General features: G+C 34.5%; 1 protein-coding gene across 3 annotated transcripts in view; it reads right to left on the bottom strand.

The window, feature by feature from the left end:
• The window catches only part of LOC110115581 (polypyrimidine tract-binding protein homolog 3-like), a 27,006-nt gene extending 15,403 nt beyond the window's left edge, over nucleotides 1-11,603 (bottom strand). For 2 of the 3 annotated variants that reach the window (XM_028699374.1, XM_028699373.1), the window contains exon 1: nucleotides 11,506-11,603. The gene's annotated coding sequence lies outside the window, so the exon portion shown is untranslated. The remainder of the gene's footprint in view (nucleotides 1-11,505) is intronic. The other variant, XM_028699375.1, reaches the window with a different exon arrangement.
• Nucleotides 11,604-12,004: the final 401 nt, after the last annotated feature.

Raw genomic sequence — 12,004 nt, 5'->3', positions numbered from 1 at the left:
TATATATATATATATATATATATATATATATATATGTCTATGTGTGTGAGTGAGGTCTCAAAAAAAGGGGGGGGGGAGAGGATTTTAATGAAAAAAGAGAAAAGAGTAAAAAAAAGAAAAAAAAAAAGAGAGAGACTTGCATTTCTTTCATTTCCACCGCTGTCGCCACGCAGGTATAAAAATTCCTAACTTAAAAACCCCACTCTTGAGGCTTGCGAGAGGATTTTAATGAAAAAAGAGAAAAGAGTAAAAAAAAGAAAAAAAAAAAGAGAGAGACTTGCATTTCTTTCATTTCCACCGCTGTCGCCACGCAGGTATAAAAATTCCTAACTTAAAAACCCCACTCTTGAGGCTTGCGACGAGCCAGCAAACCTCCGTATGCGCTCACGTAGCATAGGGGGAGATAAATCAATGTGACGCTTGCAACGAGGGTAATCCCCGGAGCGCTCATGTAGCGTGAGGGACTTGTGAACTTGAGCTTGAACTAGATAAAAGAATCTAACTGAACAACTAAACAAAGGATTTGAATCAAATTTGAACTAACGGAAAGAAACTTGAGCTTAATTTGAACATAATTGAACTCAAAGGACTACAGAGGACATTGAACTTGAGTTGAACCATATTGAATGAAACTTGAACATGACTCAAGAAAGCTTGACATTGAACAATCAAAACCAAAGTGAACATAACTTGAGCAATTTGAACTCAAAGGAAAAATTTGATTTGGACCGCAAAGAATTTGAACTGGAACCGAAGGGAACATGACTTTAAATTAACAAATAAATGATCACAACAAGAAATTCAAGCATTGAAATGATAATTTGGATTATTTAAATAAGTGTTGGTAAATAACCAAGGAACTTATGATAAATGAATTTTCAAATGTCACTTGTCTGCAAGCGATCTTAGTAGGAATCAAGAGGAATATATGATCGGGTTCAAACGCATCAAATAATAATGCACTCAACAGAACATACATGAATGTCAATAAAATAGATAGAAGACTCATGATATGTGAGGGGCATATAATGAACGTGAAGATTATGATGAACAAGAACCGGAATGTAGCTTGTTGTAAAAGAAGAAACAACAACAAAAACTCAATATTGCAAGCAATGAAAGTGAAGGGGATACACATGAATGAAGCATGAGTGTGTAATGAGTTATAACGCATGTTGCATATTACAAGGGTAATACATTGGCAAAGCATATAAACTCCTACAAGCTAATGTATAAGACTCTTTATTCATATAGTGATCCTATCTACAAGCGATCATGGCTAATGTAGTCTATTAGAAAATAGCAATCACAGAAATGCTATGAATACGGAAGATCGCAAACAAAAATGTGAATGATAACAAATGAAAACATCTACAAGTTGTGTAGCAGGTGACAGTGAGCATGGCAAGATCCTACATTCAACATTGTTCAAAATATAGATGAATGCACAGTCTTCTACAACATAAGGCCGATGACAATAAGTTGATACATTCAGCTCCAAAAGCAACAAAGTCAGAGTTGATAATATTCTTTGTAGTAGTCATGCGAGAAGATGTAGCAGTTATTATCACATTCATCTGAGAATATTGGTGAAATGATTATAGAGGCTAGAAGACACTACAACTTGCCCACAAGTGGTTGTAGAAAGATTATCATGTATAAAGCAGTCTACCTGCAGATAATTACGAACAATGTGTAACAGGAATTTGACCATCTTGCAATCAATAATAAGTAATCATCAAGCAAATGTATTGATCCACTATAAGCAAAGGTAACATGTTCACAGCATGTTCAAAGTACCAACCTACCAAGTGCTTGTAGCAAAGAATAATGCAGTACCCCCGCAATCAATAACCATCCAATGGCAGCCAAATATATCCTCTTGCAAGTGAAGATGTACGACATGCAAAAAATGCGGGTACCCACGGGCCCTTGTAGGAGACATGCTATGCATATGAAATGTCATCTAGGAACAAAATGTCAGATGACTACAACAAATGTAAATGCCTACGGGCCAACGGAAGAGACCCGTTGTACACCTAATACGTCACGCCACCGAATCTGCAACAGCCTTACAAGCAGACAGAAGGCGTCTACAAGCTACAATGCGACACCACCGGATTCGTAACATCCACGCAAGCGAACAGAAGGCATTTACAAACATCCCAAAATACCCCCCCCCCCCAAGTGCACAAAACCCCCCCCCCCCCCCAAGTGCACTATAATATGTATGCACATAGGTACACAAAAATGCAAGTGTAATTGTACACCTGAATGGACCCCGACGAGCAGTTATGGGTGCACACATGACGTCTAGGGATGCTGCGCGGGCTAATAAATGAATCCAAGTTCGAGCCCGTTCCTTACACATGTATAGATAGAAGTCGACATGGCTCGAACTATTAAACAGATATACGGTCATAGTGTCGACTGAAATATCTGTTTTATATGTTCACATAAGGCCTTCAAAGTCTATGACAAAAGAAATTCATTAAATAAAATCATATGGCCGACAAACCCGATCCCCTATTGACAAGTTGATAGGGTTGATAAGGTTTAGTCAATGAGAATGACCCCAAACAAATCGATGATGACAGTGTCGAATGTAGATCTCAACCGGAGGGGTTAATTCTAAATATTTCAAATACTTCCCAAATAACCACAAAGTCAAAAATCCCAAAAATCATTCAAGTCTAAAATATTTAAAATCGAAATAAACCACCAAATAACTTAAAGCAAAAATTCATCCACCATTTCCAACAGTTTGTCGGGATTGACAAATTAAAATTTACTTCAGCTCACATAGAGCTAATGTATAGTCAAAAATATCACTAGGATTCATTTTCAAATAATCTCCTGAGTGTCCTCTAACTGGTGGTTTTGCTGCCAAATGGCACCGCATGATAAACGGTTATAACCCGAGGCCCTCTGAACCCAGTGGTTTTGCCACCAAATAGCACCACGAGATGACGGTTATGGATAAAGCCAATATGTTACTTAGCGACATCAAATCCTTGATATATGAATCAATATGATATAATCGATAGGGCACAAGGCCCTCTGTTAGCTAAGATAGATTTAAATTTATCCCCTTAAGCAAATACCCTCTCTAGGTCTACAAGATACCCTTGGACGAAGCAACCCATGGCTGCCGACAAGGATCCTTTTGTCAGGTTCGGTCGACAACCACCTCTCACTAAGTAGACTAGGGACCATGATGGCCCAGGACGACGGAACCATGGGACATTGATCGGGTCCATCATTCATTCCCCCATCATCCGTTTTAAGCACAAGGTGGTAAAATTTCCAATTTTAAATATTAAACCTTTAAACCTTAACTCATGCTGCTACTATATGTTAGATAACACATAATTCTACGTATCTAACAAACAACTAGCCTTAATCGAAAGTTTTCTCTCATTACTGAGAGGGGTAATTAACTATAGGGGCTTGCGCCTATAGGAAATCAGAACTCATATCATAAAGTCCTCGTAAAATGAGGGCAAAATCATTGGGTAAAGTCTTATCTATAAACCCATATGTCTTCCAAAATTTACCCCGGAACTTAATTGCGTTAAAACTCTCCGAAAAAAACAGTGGGGGAGGTCGGAGCTAAATTTTCAAAGCCCTTAGAAACTTGTTATTTTGTTTTCCCATAACATATGTTTACTGTCCTCTACGTGAAACAGTGAATGACTGGTGACTTTCACTTGTTTACTCTCTTGTGAGGGCCAAAGAGGCATGCCGACACGCGTAGGGTGGTCAGACTTGTGTCCGACAACCTCCAAATGTATGTAAAAACATTCATATTGTGTCCACACCATCGCCTATGACAAACCTAGGCTTCGTTATCATTATACTCAAATTTGATGGTTATGCATTTGAACAAATTGATCATATATTTGTTTAGGATTTAGGTTATGTCAAAATTACCCTAGAGGAAATTATGGGCCTCTTGCAAGTCTCTCCACTTTCCAAATATATAAATTTTATAAATATGTTCAATATAATTTTAGATGTTTATAATTCATAGTATTCTCTAAACCTTTAAAGGTTGATGAGCCATGCGTGACTCCATCTAGAATTTATTCGAACATGTCTATGAAATTTCTAAATTAAAGCATCATGATAAAATTGATGGGATTTAGGAGAGTTTGTATACAAGAGAGCGATAGCCTCTATGGTTTGGTAAACATTGTAATGTATTTGATTGATTGAAAGTCATGCATATGACATCAAATCGTTACGAGATTTCTTGTATGTTTCAAAGATGCGAGATTTCTTGTATGCTTCAAAGATACACATTGCAAATCTCATAGTGTATATAATCAATCAAATCCATGATTCATATCTTTACCAAACATAGATTATGAAATTGTAAAGTTCATAAATGTATTCATTTATTTCCAAATGCTTGTAAAGCTAATTTGGGGGTATAAGATGGACCTTCAAATGTCATGTGTCATACCTAATTCTTTTCTTTTTCTTTGGAATTATGTAAGTCCACTTATGTAATTTTCCAATTGAAGTGGCCACATAAAATGACAAGCAAATTAGACATGTAAGAGCGCTTAATTTGTAGTCAAATCAATGCATGTACAACCTCCCAAACATCCTAATCATGACAAAAATCGATTTAGGAATACTTCTAAAGCTTTAGGAGATCAATCCTTTCCTTCTCCAAATGAGTCCAAAACATTTGTAGAAGAGTAGGTAGTTCTCTTCCTCATGCCCATATCCATCATGCAAGATAGTTGAAGCATCCTCAAGGCTCCAATTATTGTTTCGCATGAATCTTTAGTCTCCCATAGGAGTTACCATTGATCTCTTTGTGTGTGGTGTTGTGAATTTCCTTAAAATACTCAACATGCCATCTTGCAAGCTTCCGAATTTAGAGTCAAATTCTGAAACTTTCATTTTATTTGTTGGAATGCAAAGCCGACAAATGATACCCTTACTTGTTGCCTTCAAATTCCATATAGAAGTTTCCAAAATGATATCTAAAGGGGCATAAAAGAGCACTTGTAAATCCTAGGATCAGATCCTAGTTTGTTCCATTCATTTGCTAAAAGTACATAGCTAGCAAATGAATTTTTCATCTTCTTCATGCATAATACTTGGGGTTTTCCTCAAAACTCCAAGTGGCAAATGGCATGAATCTTGTAAACTTTGGATAAAATTCCTAGGTTAACTTTTTTTTTTTTTTTTTTGATACAAAATCAACAGGTCAACACCATTCTTCCCTTTCATGTGTGACAATTTGAAACTTCCAAAGTTTCCAAACAACGTCACTACATCAATTGTTGGATCTTAGAACCAAAATCTAAGTCATTCACTCCCTTATTTATCATTCTCAAAGCTCTCTTAAAGCTCCCAAATGATCTCTAGAGAGCCTAAAAGAGCGATCAACAAACCTTTGGAATATCTCAGCATTCCAAACACATCATTGCATAAATCATTTGGAAATCGAGCCAACATCCAAATTATTTAACCTCGTTTGTTGGAACATAAAACCAACAAATATTTTCTGATGCAAGATGTTCTAAGGTTCCTCAAGCCTTTAAGCATATTGTTACATGAGTCCTTTAATCATAGGACCATATCTTAGGTTCTTTTGGTTTAACAAAAAAATCAACAAACAACATCTCTACACATCTCTACATCTCTCACATGTGATATTTTGGAGTCATCCCAAAGCTCCAAATATTCTATCAAATGAATCATTGGATCTTTAAACCAAATTCTAAGCTATCCATCTCTTGTTTATCTAGACAAAAATCAATAAACAATCATCTATCCCTGCTTGTGTATGTTAACTTGGATTTCCCTAAAATCTAAATGCATGCCAAGAGGCCTTAAACTTGGAACCGAATCTCAAGTTCTTCTATCCTTTGTTTGTTAGAAACACATAATCAATAAACACACAATTATCTTTTCCTCGTGCATGATAGTTTGGAGCATCTTAAGGCTCCAAACATATTATTACAAGAATAATTTGAAACTTGGAACTAACTTTCAAGTCCTTCAATCTCATTTGTTGGAACATAAAACCAACAAAGATCTTCTCATGCACGATGTTTTGAGATTCCTCAAGTCTTTAAACATATCGTTACATGAGTCATTTAATCTTATGACCAAATACTAGGTTCTTTCTCCTTCTTTCTTTGTTGAAACACAAAGTCAACAAACAAATGTAACTTCTCTCTTCATGTATAGTAACTTGAAGTTTCTCCAAAACTTCTATTTACTATTACATGAGGTTATTGAACTTAAACCCAAACACTAAGTTCTTTATTTCAATTTGTTTGAACCTAAGGTTAATAATTGAACATCCCGCTTAGACTTAGGACCTAAATCATAGTCTTCCTTCTCCATGCACTTAACATAAATTAGGTGAATGATCATCTATCTTCGAATACCAAATATTCAAAGAATATTCATAAAATTTTATAACTCTCAAGTTCCTTCAAACCCAAAGTTGTTGGGAGTTTATCAAATCATTTATTTATTGGAACACAAAATCAATGAATAATCTCTTAGATTTAGGATTCAAATCCTAGTCCCCTCTCTCCATTCACTCAACCCCAACTAAGTGAATGATCACTTCCCCTTGAACATCAAATATCCAAGGGATTTCCCTCAACTTGCAACCCATAAGTTGCTTGTTGTTTCTCCCTTCTACAACTCAAAAGTTTTAGGAAACCATCTCATTCTCCTAAGACTCAAAATTAGAAGAATGTACATCCCTCTTTGAACACCAAATGTTCAAAGAATGTTTATGAGCTTGCAACATCCAAGTTTCACATCTCTTCTCCCCATTTACCTAACACAAATTTGGTAAATGATCATGTATCATTAAACGCATGGTTCAATGATTTATACTCTCATATGCAACCCATAAATTGTGTATTTCTTTATCTTTTATCTTTTTCACAACTCGAAGGTTGTAGGAATCATCTCATCTTCTTAAGCCAAAGTTAGGAGAGTGTACGTCAATCTTTGAACAAGAAATGTTTAAAAGATATTCATGAACTTGCAATGAACAACTTGCATTTTCTCTTCCCTTTTCCAACAAGCTAATATTGTGGGAAATCTCCAAATTCTCCCTCATTCTCCTAACTCAAATTAGGAGAGTGTACATTCTCTCTTTGAACACCACTTGTTTAAATAAAAATTTAAGAATTTGCAACTTCCTCCAACCCAAATTGGTAGAATGAACCTCCTCTCTTTGAGCACCAAACGTTCAGGGGATTTCCATGAGATGCAACCTCTAAGTTGCATTTCCTTCATCATCTCCTGTAAATAAAAATTATTGGAGAACATTCAAATCTTCCACTCTCCTAAATTCAAATTAGGAGAGTGTATACCTTCTCTTTGAACATCAAATATTCAAAGAGCATTCAAAAGTTACAACCCAAAGTTGCATCTTCTTTTCTCTTTTTATAACTCAAAAGATTATAAAAATTCTTCTCATTCCACTAACCCAAATTAGATAGATGAATACCCCCTTCTTTGAACACCAAATGTTCAAAGAAATTCTTCCACTTTGCAACCTCCAAGTTGCATTTCTTCCTTTCTTCTCTACAAACCAAAATCGTAGAGAAATTTCCTTCTTTCTCCAACTCAAAATTTGGATGAAACTCTCATTCATTGAACCCATGTTGAGTGAACCAATCTTGTTTCAAACCAATCTATTTATTGAATCAAAATTAACAAACAGTTTAATCAAGCATAAGGTTCAAAGTCCTATCTCCATTTCATCCTTCCAACCCAAGTTGGAAGGGTACAACCCTCTCTTTGAAGATCAAAATGTTCAGAGACATTCATGAATTTGCAACACATAAGTTGCATGTTCCTCCAACTCTCCTCCAACTTCTAAGTCACAAGAGATTTCCCCTCTCTTTAATCCCAAAAGCTAAAGGGAGTTCTCCAATATTTAACCCAAAGCTATATGTTGAAAACTTTTTCCTTAGATCCAAACTCTAAGTAAAATACCCTTAGTATAACATATCACACAAACCCACACACTTAGCTGCACAACCCTTAGGCATGCTATGACTAGGATTTTTTTTTGTGCGCATGTGGTTGATGATTTGATGTGATTGTCCTTGGATTATCTGCGTTGTGGGTACTTTTCCTTAAGTGGATAGTGTAGAAATATATATGTTCTTTTTACAAGTGGTCATATCTAAAATGGGGCATTATAAATCATAAATAATAAATTGTTTGCATGATAGGTGCTGCTTAAAACTCCCCAAGAGATATGACCAATAGGGTAGAAACAGGTGTTTGACATTGTAAGTGCTAAACAAAATTTTGTACGTGATATTTTATTATATAAACTGCTTCTAATCCATTGTCTTGCAGGCTTGAGTCTTTTTCTTTTCAAATATGTATTTGATAGAATTATGATGTAATTAAACTTGTGGGGTTTAGATTAAAAGAAGGAAGTGGACTAGAAGGATGTACCTGCTGAAGGTGAAGCCTGATGTTCATTTAGGAGTCAAAAGCTTGAAACAAGTAAAGTCTATAATAAATTTGAACTAAGGTATATATTGGAAAGCAACCTAGCTGCCAAATTTGATTGTAATAATCGGGATATTATTTAAATTTCTGTCTTAGCTAATTTACACTTTTAAGCACATTTTGTTTGTTTACCTGATTGCACAATAGAAATAAATATTTTTCTTAGATTTTTTTCTTGTTTTGCTTGGGGGTAGCCTAGACTTTCGATGCGGTAGGCTCCTAGGATAAAAATAAGCTTTCTACCCATTAAAATGTAAACAATCTAAAATCAATTTAGGCTTCACACTTTTATAACAAAAAAATTGCATGGCTCTCTTTCAATGAGCCAAGTTTTCCAAACTTAAAATTATCATGCATAGCCCAAATGTGTCATATGTAGAACAGCCTTCACTTAGGATCATATAATCAAAAAATTATATTTGTGGGTCAGCATTCTGCATACCACTCATGATTAAGCATTTTTGACTCAAAGCCAAGCTGTAAGACCTACTTTCTAAAGAAAAATAGCCTTCATACTCTTTATGTGCATTGAGACTGAAAAACATGATTTTAAAATCGATTATGTGAGGTTTAGTTGGTAGCTCTTTGCGGACATGATAATAAATCTAGAGGTCGGGCTGGCTATGCCTCATGTGAGGTGTAGTTTGTAAGTCCCTTTATACTCCGTTAAACTTAGGTTCGATGTACTACCTCTCGGTAGACCTCACCTTAATTTTAGAATCCGAGACAATGGTTGATTCCAATAACCATACAAGTTCTCATCTTCCGGGCATATCCTCCAGCATATGTTATTGGAATATAAGCTCCAACCTTCTAATGAAAATATCAACTTAAACAAAAATTAGATTCCTAAAATGTAAAACTCAATATATGATAATTTGAGTACCTCTGAGTTTCCCTCAGAATCAAGTACTCCACTTCTTTCCTTTGGCCCTCATTCAAAAAAATCTGATTTCAAGTTGATCACCTATCTTCCATGAAATTCCTAAAAGTCAAAACCCTTTAAATAAGATTTTCATGGATTTTAAAGATCATATTTTAACCAATGTCTAAATGACTCAAAAGCAAGAAAACCACTAATTTAATCAAAAGTATTCTCAAGTACTAAAGCTTAAGATCTAATTAACCCCTTGCCCCTATGGGGCGTTTGTACCCCAGAATAAAATAAACCTCATTCAACCAAACATTGAATGGGGGAATCTCTATTAAATTGTAAATTTTATTATTGAGTCCATAAAGAAAAGATATTTTTATCCTTCGGAGTAATATATCATCTTTCTTATGTCGTACTCAATCATAAAATATGCAATCCGTTTGAGCACAATAAAAATTCTCCAACAACATGAAGTTACTCATTGGTTGTAAGATTGAATCATCACACAAGTTGTGATACCAAGATACATGTTGGATTGAGCTACAAGGCCAACATGTGACAAGACACCTTCGTATTTGAAGTGCCCGGCCAAATCATAGGAACAAAGTCTTCATAAATTAAAAGCATCTAGATTAGGAAAAGCTTCAATCACTAGTGATATGCTTGAATCCCTCCACAAAAACTGACATAATCCCAACCATCCATAGGAAGATATATAGTCAAGCCTCAATAAAATCATTCTAAAGTAATATAACAAAGAGAGGAAAAGGGACCACTTTCACAGAGTTCTTTTCTCCTTCCTTGTCCTCATAGTACCCTCAATTCTTCTCCTTCCAATATTCTTTTATCTTTACCTAACTTCAGCATCATATAAGACTCCTAACATTGCAAGCAACTTTTGTTGGATAAAGTTACTAACAACACCTTGCCATCAACCATGATCTTTTACAAACACATGAATTCACTCCTACAACTCAGGCTCATCAAGCTTGACAAGATCCGTAAGAACGTCTCAAGCCAAACAACACCATAGGAGTTAATAGCATGAATAATCAAATAAAACAAGAAATTGTAAGCTATTTTGTTCCAAACTAATTTTGTAAATACAAAAGATATAGAGATAAAAGTGGAAAACAACAATCATCAGCACCCAACAAAGAAATCAAAATTGAGATTCGCCACTTTTAAAGTTCGCAAATGCCATAGGAAAAAAGATGAGAGAAAGATTAACTACTAACAAGTTTAATAAAGCTAACAATAGTCAAACAAAACCATGGATTAAATAGCTGGCCTGGCTTCAGGTGGATGAACTGAATATAAGCTCCCGAAATCAGCATAGCCAGGCTGTTTTAAGCATCAGGTTTGAAATTTAACAAAATTTCAATATATATATATATATATATATATATATAAAGAGATCAAGAGAACCCCAATCCTATTAATAAGATCGGAGCAATATTCCTATAAATAGGACATCATTTATCAGTATTTTTATCTTTTAATTATAATTAAGATATCTTGTACAAAAACTTTCTTTCAAGCTCCTAAAAAACCTCTCCAACCTATTATTATAATTTTTAATTCTGCTTCACAACATAATTTCCTTATTTACTCCCTTTTTCATTTTGTTACCCAACATTCACAATCTGATCCTCCCACATAAATCGGCTATAACAAAGATAATGTGATGACACTTATAAATTCGGCTTTTCCTATTTCAGTATTGTTGATTATGATAATGCACTAATGGCCATAGAAACTTTCATGAGGTGAAACACTGAAGGTTGATTAAGGTGGTCGCGGATGTAAGACAAAAAATTCTCAAAGCCAACACAAAATAGCAGGGGACTAAAGCTAGTAACAAATGATCAAAGTATGTATACGCACATAATTGTCTATAAATCATAAGAAGTTTGACAATAAAAGAACAAACCAGAAGCATTAAAAAACTAGGGAAGAATGATGATGATATTTGTGTTTATCAATCATTCATATATATATATATATATATGAGAGAGAGAGAGAGAGAAAACAAGCTAGCCTATAAATAATAAGATATTTGAAAAAAAAAATGAAACAAATATGAAGGCAAAAGAAGTGCATACTTGGAAAGATTGACCTCTTTGCTCAGTTGGTAAAGACGGATTAGTGAAATCTCTGAGGATGAAAAAAAAAAATATTTATTAGAACTTCAAAGATTAAAAATAATAATGAATGTTAGAAAATGAGGTAACATATAAAACATATCTTATACAAACAAGTAAATAAACAAAAGAATAGTAATGATCAAAAAGATATTGCTTAAAACTTCAATATTTAGATTAAATGTATTAAAATAATTTAAAAGAAGCAAGAAAATAGTGATATACAAAGAATGTTGAAAAATAATCTTCTACAAAGAGGAAATCATAAATTCAAATACATGATAAAAGGCTATATTTTTTGCAATTTAAAAAGAAGGACGTAGACATACTTTTTATAAACACACTCATTTTTAAAGTTTGTGCAAACAACATTATTCCATCAATCGCAAATCCATTTATATTCCTGTGTTAAAACATACATCTCTGTTGGAGAATTTTTGTATCCTCGAACGGATTGCAT

This window comes from Dendrobium catenatum, unplaced genomic scaffold, assembly GCF_001605985.2.
Source record: "Dendrobium catenatum unplaced genomic scaffold, ASM160598v2 fragScaff_scaffold_1267, whole genome shotgun sequence".
Lineage (NCBI taxonomy): Eukaryota > Viridiplantae > Streptophyta > Magnoliopsida > Asparagales > Orchidaceae > Dendrobium > Dendrobium catenatum.
The sequence above is the reverse complement of the archived record's forward strand: the minus strand, read 5'-3'. Positions and strand labels throughout refer to the sequence as shown.